Below are 8,807 nucleotides of genomic sequence, written 5' to 3'. Positions count from 1 at the left end.
CTTAGCAGAACCTAGAATAAGCTAGGTGTGAAAGCCATCTTCACTGACTGCCAGTTTTATCCCCACTACTGCGAAGCTGCCCCAATGTTTCTCAATTTTTTAACTGTCCATATGCCAACTGGAGGAAGCGCCATTTTCCTACTGCTAATGCCGGCTTTTTCCCTGAATCGGCCATATAATGCTTCCGCGACAAACTGCATACCTTCGATTTGGGCGCAGCAGGAGCGTGACAAATAGTTAAACCTCAGCTCCTTTGTAAACGAGCTCCTTTGTAAACGAGAAACCTCCCATGGCGGCTACTCTTGTCCGGGGTCATCCGAAGACCATGTGTTGCTGTTGAAATCCGCTGGAGTTTGTTTGCTGAGGGCGTTAGCTGGTGCCCTTAACAAACCCCATGTTCAATCCCAATCTTAAGGGCTCTTTAACACAACAAAGTGGTGTTCTTTTTGGGTCTTCTCAATTCAGACTGTCATTTAGAAAAATTTCCAGGTATGGGAGTTGCAACAAACTCCAAACCTACCCCCAATCCCCTTCCCAACTTTTGAGCAGTGGATGGCTTGTCTGGTCGATCCGGACCTTGTACACTAGCAAGAACTGGTAAAGAGGGCCTGGGTGGCAAGTCGCCACCTGGGTATCCCGGAATGAGAATGCCCTCCAGCGGGCGAGTGCCTGCCATCAGTACTCATGGTCAATAAATGTCTATTCTCCTCTTTCTCCAGGCCTCATTCAGCCCTACAATTCTTGATACCCAATAATGTGACCAATGCGGTACTGGCTCAGGACCCGGATTTTTCCCCTGCTAAACACCAGTAAAATTGCATTCACTGCAACAAAAGTGTGGGTGCATGATATCCTGAGGACGAGGCCATTGGCACCTTCTTAAATGAAAAAATTTTGAATCATCTTCAGAGTTGTGTTAGGTTTCACAAAATTCGTCACAGCTGCCTCATGCTGGTCAAGTGTTTTGTGCGCTGGTGGTCTTGTGAAATGTAGTAGCAGCATCTTTTCTGTACAAATTGATAAACCATCTTATCTCGCTTTTGTCTTGTTTTTTTATCTTAACAGAAGTTCCGATGGAGGGTGCCTCAAGACTACTACTCAACGATCAACTAGGCCAATCAAATTTAAGGACGTAAACAAAACGAGTCCGTCACCCGAGGATTTTTGCAAAAGAAACTATCCGGAGATTAGAGGAATACACTACTATGATGTAAGTGTTACATGAATCGCAGGTATCATAAAGGTGGTATGAAAAATTTCTCAAGGACGCATTTATTTAGCTTGAACACCAACTGCAATTAAATTTCAGACAACGTAAAAATACCGTATCCTAATAGTACGCAACTAAAAATCGGTACTGTATACCGTACAGCGTCGGAAACACGAATGCGCTCAATGCAAAAGGATAGTGAAAAGTTGAGTTGGTAGCCGGAACTTGACCGTTTGGTGACCACAACGAGGGTACAAAAGTTATCGTTTTTAAAACATTCCAGGTTAGCTATTTATCGCTTCTTGATTATAACAAAAGAAATTCGGAAGCTAAGAAGTGTTTTATTGCTGAAAAAAAAGTAGGACCCGTATGACCCACTGTCCAGTTGGGTCACTTTGCTCAAATGGGACCAATTTGTCCGGCTGTCTACCTGGCGCAGGTACCTCTTCTGGTGAATTGCTGCGAATAAACACACACAGTGAGACAATGCATGCATACAATCGGTATTTAGTGGGGACTCCTTTTTTCATGTTTGAGTGCTAGCGGCACCACCAGGATGTGAAGCTCTGAATAATGGGCGCACGCCTGCAAAGTGTCGCCGTGTCGTAGGGCAGTTCTTCTAGTGAAGGTGCGTCTTCAGCCGGGAGATATTTGTTCTGACCTTTATACAAAAGTAACATCGGTGCGGTATGAGGAGCCCCCGCTTTGTCGCAAAGCGAAATGCTCTGCTTATCGTAAAATTCATTTCCGTCATCTATACATGTTACGAAATGACGAAATATAGCTATCGGTAGTTTTTACGTACTTAATGTGGTGGAAGAAACACAATGTTTGCAGGACAGACATTTTTTCCTGCTTGGTCGTCGCTCAGAAAAACGAAAAAAAACATTTAAAAATGAAAATGAACAGCTCAATGTTACGAAAATTCCCAAAGGCTCGGCAGTAGTCGCTAGGGGCAGTCAGTGACCCGTACGCATTGACGCCAGCTTTGTCTGGAGCTACAGTGCCGAGAATGTGAAATAGAAAGTAGGACGTCTATATACCGCTATCCAACAAAGGGTTAAAAAGGCGGTCGTTACCGGTAGCCACACATGACGTACAAAGTAAGCGGGCACAGCCATACCAACGGTTGGTGCAATCAACATTCGTCACAGTGGCCTCGGTGTTTGCGTAGGAGGTGGAGCTTTTCGCATTGCTGTTCCTAACGAAGGACCGTCACCAATATCTTGCTCTGATAATAACTTTGTGTGCCGTGAAAAGTGTGACATCGTGTTACTCGCAACCTAGACGCAAAAGACCGTGCAAGTATTGTATTTGCCCAGGAGTTCCGAGTTAAAAATTGTGGCCTGGCTAAAGAAGCTGATTTCTCATAAGATACTTAAGGGTAGCTTTGATTAGCCTACGCCTTATTATCGTGTCGCTTTTGTCGGGCTAAACATTTCGCACAAGCAGCCGACAATCATAAACCATGCTTACGTGCACCTTCTAAAAAATTGTGCTCTCACGTGCACTGTTTTTAGGGCGAATAGTTTGATAACCTCAGCTCGGTAACTTTCATCTCATCGCACATCCAAAATTGCTTTGTAAGGTATGAATGGAACTGTAAGCAATGTTAGAAAGCCATATGATGCACTAAAAAATTAACTCTTATAGGGTCGAATTTTTTCGTCAAATGCGACCCCCCAGGGTCGATTTTTTTATTGGTGATTTAAATTCTTCGGACGAATCTATTTCGAGAAAACATTATCGTAATTTTTTTAGGGTGACCATAAAGGGACAGAAAATCTTTTGTGTTGTTACATACGTGTGGTCTATTCATGAGTAACACAACAAAAATTCTAAATAAAAGCGAGAGAGTGACAAGCCAGCATTTTTTGAGTGAACGGAAATGAGATAGACATCAGTTTCGCAGGCGCAAAAAGCGGGAAGCGCCCGGAGGACGATACCAAAACCAGCCGCTGCGTGCGGGCGCGCACGTGCGGCCGTATGCGCCAGCGATAGACGGCGCACCGCTCCTATAAAATACAAAAAAGAGAAGAAAACAGCCTCATCAGTTTCGCAGGCGCCCTTGGTCTGTAGCAGGCATGGTGGCAGGCGAAAGAAGCTGGAGGCGCCTGGTGGGCGATACCCAGCGCCTCGTTACCGGAAGCGCAAGTGATATCCTGCGCGCCGCTGCAGTAAATCATAAAAAAATAAAACGAAGAACCATCGGCGCAAGAAAATATTTTGACGTATTTCCGCAGTGTGGCAGCACATGCGAAGCGAGAGAGGTGAAAAGGCGCGCTTTTTAAACATACAAGCGATGACGTACGTATACGTTCTTAACCCTTTTGAAGGTGTTTGTGGAGGACGTATATGTACGTCCGTGACACTTACAGTGTTAAGAAAACTCACACTAACGCGTAAGGCTTGAAAGTAGCGAAGCTGTACGCAACCTTCAGCAATCACGAAGGTTTAACTCCACGGTTGCAGCCGATTTGCTTCTTCTTCACTGCCGCAGCGACCTTGGCTCCATCTTTGTTGCTATAAGTGTGAGCCCCTTTCATTTTTTGGTAATGATAATCCTTGGACATAATCTTCCAGGTGGGTACGCTATGACGCGTCTTTCTCGTTCCAAGCTAGTGCTGCCACGATTAGGGTACACGCTGGGGTCTTTCTCGTTCTGAGCATCCGCGATTTCGGCGAACGCCGTAATTTGGGGGTAGCCAATTTTGGCCAATGTCCCTAAGTGGGTATCGTTGGCTCGACAAACATGCGCCGGGGTATTTCAACGCGAAAACATCTATTTCACCGCGAAACCGTATTTTAACGCGAAAGCCTTAAGTGCCCCATTCCGCGAAAACTCGACGTTGCTGTTTCGTTATTGCCCGGTCAAGAAAATGAGCACCACTGTAAAGATTGGGAAATAAAATGAAGGAAGCTCACACTAAGCCGAAGCAGAAGAGGTGGCCGTGCCTTCGCCCTGGCTACGCCGGAGGCGAAGACCGGGCTAACCGATTCCAAGATGGCATACGCGCGCTACCGGAGGGGGAGAGTCTCTCCCGCGGCACTAGCCATTTTAAACAAACGAAGACCAACGGGACGAGCGATCAAACTTGTGTGGGTCCCGGCTCACTCGCAGGTGGAAGGAAACATCCTCGCCGACCACCACGCCCGAGATATGTCAATCCAGGCCTAGGACGAGCTACAGCAGCCCGCCACGAGCTACAAAGACATAGTCAGAATGTACGGAAACGAGCAATGTAAGCTTCCCCGTCCGCATCCGCGGCTGGACAGGCGACAGTAGACGATCATTCGTCGCATGCAAGCGGGTTCGCCAGCGCATTCCGTGCTCCTGAACAGGATATACCCGGCCGAGCACGACAGCTCGTGCCCGTTCTGCAAGGAAACGAGAGTCACTATCGCGCACATAATAGGGGAGTGCATGAAACTCAAGACCCCCCTTCCCTTCCCCCTCCACCCCCCCCCTATTCCCAACCCCTGGAGTGATGGGAGACCTTACTGTCAAGCCTTGACCTCACCACTCAGCACGGACTGGCGGCCAGGGGCCAGAAGCTGCTGGACACATATGGGTCCAGTGACTAGGGATTGTTACGAATCGGCCAGCAACACGTGTTTTCCCGCATCAGCGACCACGTGGGAATCGACCATGTGCGCCCGCGTGTTGGTGAATCATACTTTCGTGTCTCGACATGCCGGGTCAATCACCGCGCTTTGCAACTTGCTTCCGGCAGCTGCCAGCGCCACACCCTTCAGGCACCTGCTTGACCTTCCCGGCTTAGCCGTTTCGCTATCAGCGCGATCAGAGTTGATAGCGCGACCCCGGCACCTTTCAAGGACACTCTCCCCCCTCTCTCGGACGCCACAAGGGGCGAAGATGACTCGCGATCTTGGAAAGACTGGGCGTGTGTGTGTCTGTGATTTCGTGGCGTGTTACTCTTGGGGGCGTTTTCTGGGTATAAAAGAAGCAGCACAAACGCTGATATTCATTCCTGTCTGAGCAGCGAATCCATGCGGTCGCTCTGCTCGTGTCCTGTATTGTAACCTCGCCCGTCAGGGCATTGTATGTTTTTTTTTTGGCTTCGGCTCACCTCTCGCTATGAAGTAAACAGTTACGTTCGCCTATCAGCTCTGGACGTCTTCCCGGCTGCAGTCGCTCTTCACGGTCACAACAACTGGTTGGCAGCGGTCGGATGACAACTTCGTGACACCTGGAGCCAGCGGTGCGAGACCCAACACCACGGACGTCAAGGCGGCTTCGGACTTCGCAGAATTCACGGCGGTCAAGGGTGAGTGCGGGACTTTTCTTCACTGAGTTTTACCAGGCTTCTGAGGATAGCTGGTAGGGCGTGTGTTTTTGTCGCGTGGGTTATTCGCGCAAAACAATTTTTTTTGGAACAGTGGGAAAGCAGTACTCTGGACCGGCCATGAATTTGAAAGCGTTGAAAAAACCGCAGTTGTTGGAGCTTGCAAAAGAGTTGCGCTTGGATGTTACAGACGCGCTGAGAAAGCCAGAGCTAATAGAGGCTATACTCGCTGTTGGGGCTGACGATGACGAGCTGTCCGAGTGCATTGAGACGATCAATGGCAGGGAGACCGCTAAACGTCAGGCTGCAGAGGCTGTGCGCCAGCGTGAGGAACGCGAGGAAAGAAAGCGCGAAGAGGAACGCGAGGAAAGAAAGCGCGAAGAGGAACGCCAGGAAAGAAAGCGCGAAGAGGAACGCGAGGAAAGAAAGCGAGAACAGGAACGCGAACATAGAAAGCAAGAACAGGAGCGACAGCATGAGCTGGAAATGAAGCGTCTAGACGTCGAGGCGTCTCGAACTAGACGTCAGAGTGGCAGCAGCGTGCAGTCTGCGGCGACTGAGCGACCTACGTTGCGAATGTGTGACCTAATGCGACCCTACAAGGTAGGAGAAGACATCGGTCTTTTTTTGGTCAACTTCGAGCGTACGTGTGAGAGGGCCCAGTTTAGCCGAGACTCATGGCCGCAAAAGCTGCTTACGCTTTTGCCAGGTGAGGCATCCAATGTGATGGCCCGCTTGCCAAAGGAGGAGGCAGAGGACTACCAAAAAGTCAAGTCGAGCCTCCTACGTAAGTACAGGCTGTCAGCAGAGGCGTTTCGCCAGAAGTTCCGGGAAGCCGAGAAAGCTAGGGGCGAGTCGTACTCGGAGTTCGCCTACAAGCTGAAGGCAAATATGGAAGAGTGGCTCAAAGAGGCCGAGGCTTTCGGAGAGCACGACAAGGTAGTTGAGTGCTTCGGTCTTGAGCAGTTTTACCGCCGTCTACCAGAGAACCTGAGACTCTGGGTGCAAGATAGGCCAGGGGTAAAAACTGTGGATCAGGCAGCTCAACTAGCCGACGAGTTCGTCGCACGTCGAGGTGCGCAGGGGCCGAGAGACGGCCACAAAGAGTTCAGGCCGAGGCCTGATAAGTCAGGGCCGAAAGGCAGAGCTTCCCAGGTAGACGGTAGAGCAAGGGAAGTCGTTCTCGTGGATAGAGAAACTGGCCACGATAACGAAGAGAGAGCAGCAGACGCTGAGGAGCAGCGCAGGCAGAAAGCTTTCGAAGCGCGCAGACAGGCTGCGTGTTACAACTGCGGCGAGACGGGACATTTCGCTGCCAGTTGTAAGAAAGGAAAACTCGTCTTTCACGTACTAGATCAGAGTGAGGACAGCAGGCAGTTTCTAGAGCCGTACGTACGGGAGCTAGTCGTCAATGGTAAACCGTGCCGAGTTCTTCGTGACTCCGCAGCGACGGTAGACATGGTCCACCCTTCGTACGTGGAACCGGATCAGCTAACAGGGAAGTGTGTTTGGGTGAAGCCAGCCGTAGGAGCACGAAACGTTCGTCTGCCGATTGCTAAGGTCAGCATCGGAGGTCCGTTTGGTGAACTTGTGACGCACGCAGCAGTATCCCCACAACTACTTCCGGAGTACAAGTACCTATTCTCGAACAGGTCGGATCAGCTGTTCAGGGAAAAGGGGTACCATTTTGAGAAACTGCCGAGGAAAGAACCAGCGGGGCTCGCTGCGAAGAGCTCGAGTAACGATAGGGTCGCCACCTCTGTGAGGAATGGCGAAACTCAGACAGAAAGCGATGATGGGGCATTTCTAGAGACTCACGACGGAGGGCAGCGTAAGTACACTGTGTGTAAGGTCCCTACGGTGAGCGGAGATGTTTCGTCGCCATGTTCAAAGTGCGCTAGATCACTGGAATCCCTGAAAACGGCTGTCGACCCGAACGCGAGCAGTTCGCGGGCAACTGAGCCGTCTTTTCAGACAGGGCAGCCTAGGTGTAGTGTGGTTCTGGCAGGAAGGAAGGAGAACGGAAACGCGCTTCGGTCTTCGCGCGCCGAGGTTGTCGCTGAAAGCGCGAGGGACGACGAGGTAGTGACTGTTGGGAACTCCAAGGTGTCTAATGGGCTCGTCGTGCCCGTTTCACTCCCAGCGGATGCTCCCGTCGATAGGCCAACATTAGCTGAGCTAGTTAAGGTTCCGGTGTCGCCTGTGGCTGAACCGAAGTCTGGAACCGACCAGCCTAGAGGAGTGAACGTAAACGCGTTCCGAGGTTCGTTTGCCAAACGCGTTCGTAAAAAGGCGAGCAACGAGGAGGTAGCAAAAACTTCAGCGCGTAATTGTGGCGCGTGTTTCAGTGCGAGCAAAGTTTTGAGCTCGCACCGCGTCGAGGGAACGCCGCCTAGAAGCAGTGCACGCCTAACGTATGAACGGGGGAAAATCCCGCTCGCTCCTCCGCGCGCTCAACCTTTGTCGAAGAAAACGACCGGTGTCGTTTCACACGGTCACAGCAGCGTTGAGAGAACGGCTGCAACTAAAGTGCGGTACAGAAAGGGAAAAGCTTGGGGAATTGACGAGAGCTCAAATCGCAGCTCTCGGCGCGAGAAATGGCCTGTTGACGCCTGACTTTCTCAAATTTCTTTGTTTTTCCTGAAGCAGGTTTCGCCTTTATGATTACGTTTTTTTTGTGTGTGTGGGACATTTCCAATCTCGCGAAATGTCACCTTTCAGGTTTGTGCACTTGTCTAAAGTACTGCTGGGCAAAAAAATAACTAGTGTAGATAGTTATGAGCGTATTTTTTCGCAACTAAAAGCCTGGTAGATCTTCAGTGTGGATTTGTCTTCGCACTTGCCGGCGATGCGGTTGTGTCTTGCTGTGTTGTTCTGTTGCTTGCCTGACCAATCCAGAGACGTTCTTGGGGAGCCACTTCTCGTCCAGTGATCGGCCCTGTGAAGCTCCAGCACGGTGTCGTACAGCCCAGGCCTGGAGTCGAGCGTCTGCTGAGCACTTCACTGCGAAAGCATCCCTCCGGACAACGGTTGCAGACCCTTATCCATCGGGATCTCGGACCCCCGGCGGAGAAGCTGTTACGAATCGGCCAGCAACACGTGTTTTCCCGCATCAGCGACCACGTGGGAATCGACCATGTGCGCCCGCGTGTTGGTGAATCATACTTTCGTGTCTCGACATGCCGGGTCAATCACCGCGCTTTGCAACTTGCTTCCGGCAGCTGCCAGCGCCACACCCTTCAGGCACCTGCTTGACCTTCCCGGCTTAGCCGTTTCGCTATCAGCGCGAT

The sequence above is a fragment of the Haemaphysalis longicornis genome, unplaced genomic scaffold (assembly GCF_048455015.1).
Source record: "Haemaphysalis longicornis isolate Haplotype H1 unplaced genomic scaffold, Haemaphysalis longicornis Haplotype H1 scaffold_4, whole genome shotgun sequence".
Taxonomy (NCBI): domain Eukaryota; kingdom Metazoa; phylum Arthropoda; class Arachnida; order Ixodida; family Ixodidae; genus Haemaphysalis; species Haemaphysalis longicornis.
This window is presented reverse-complemented; position numbering follows the sequence as displayed.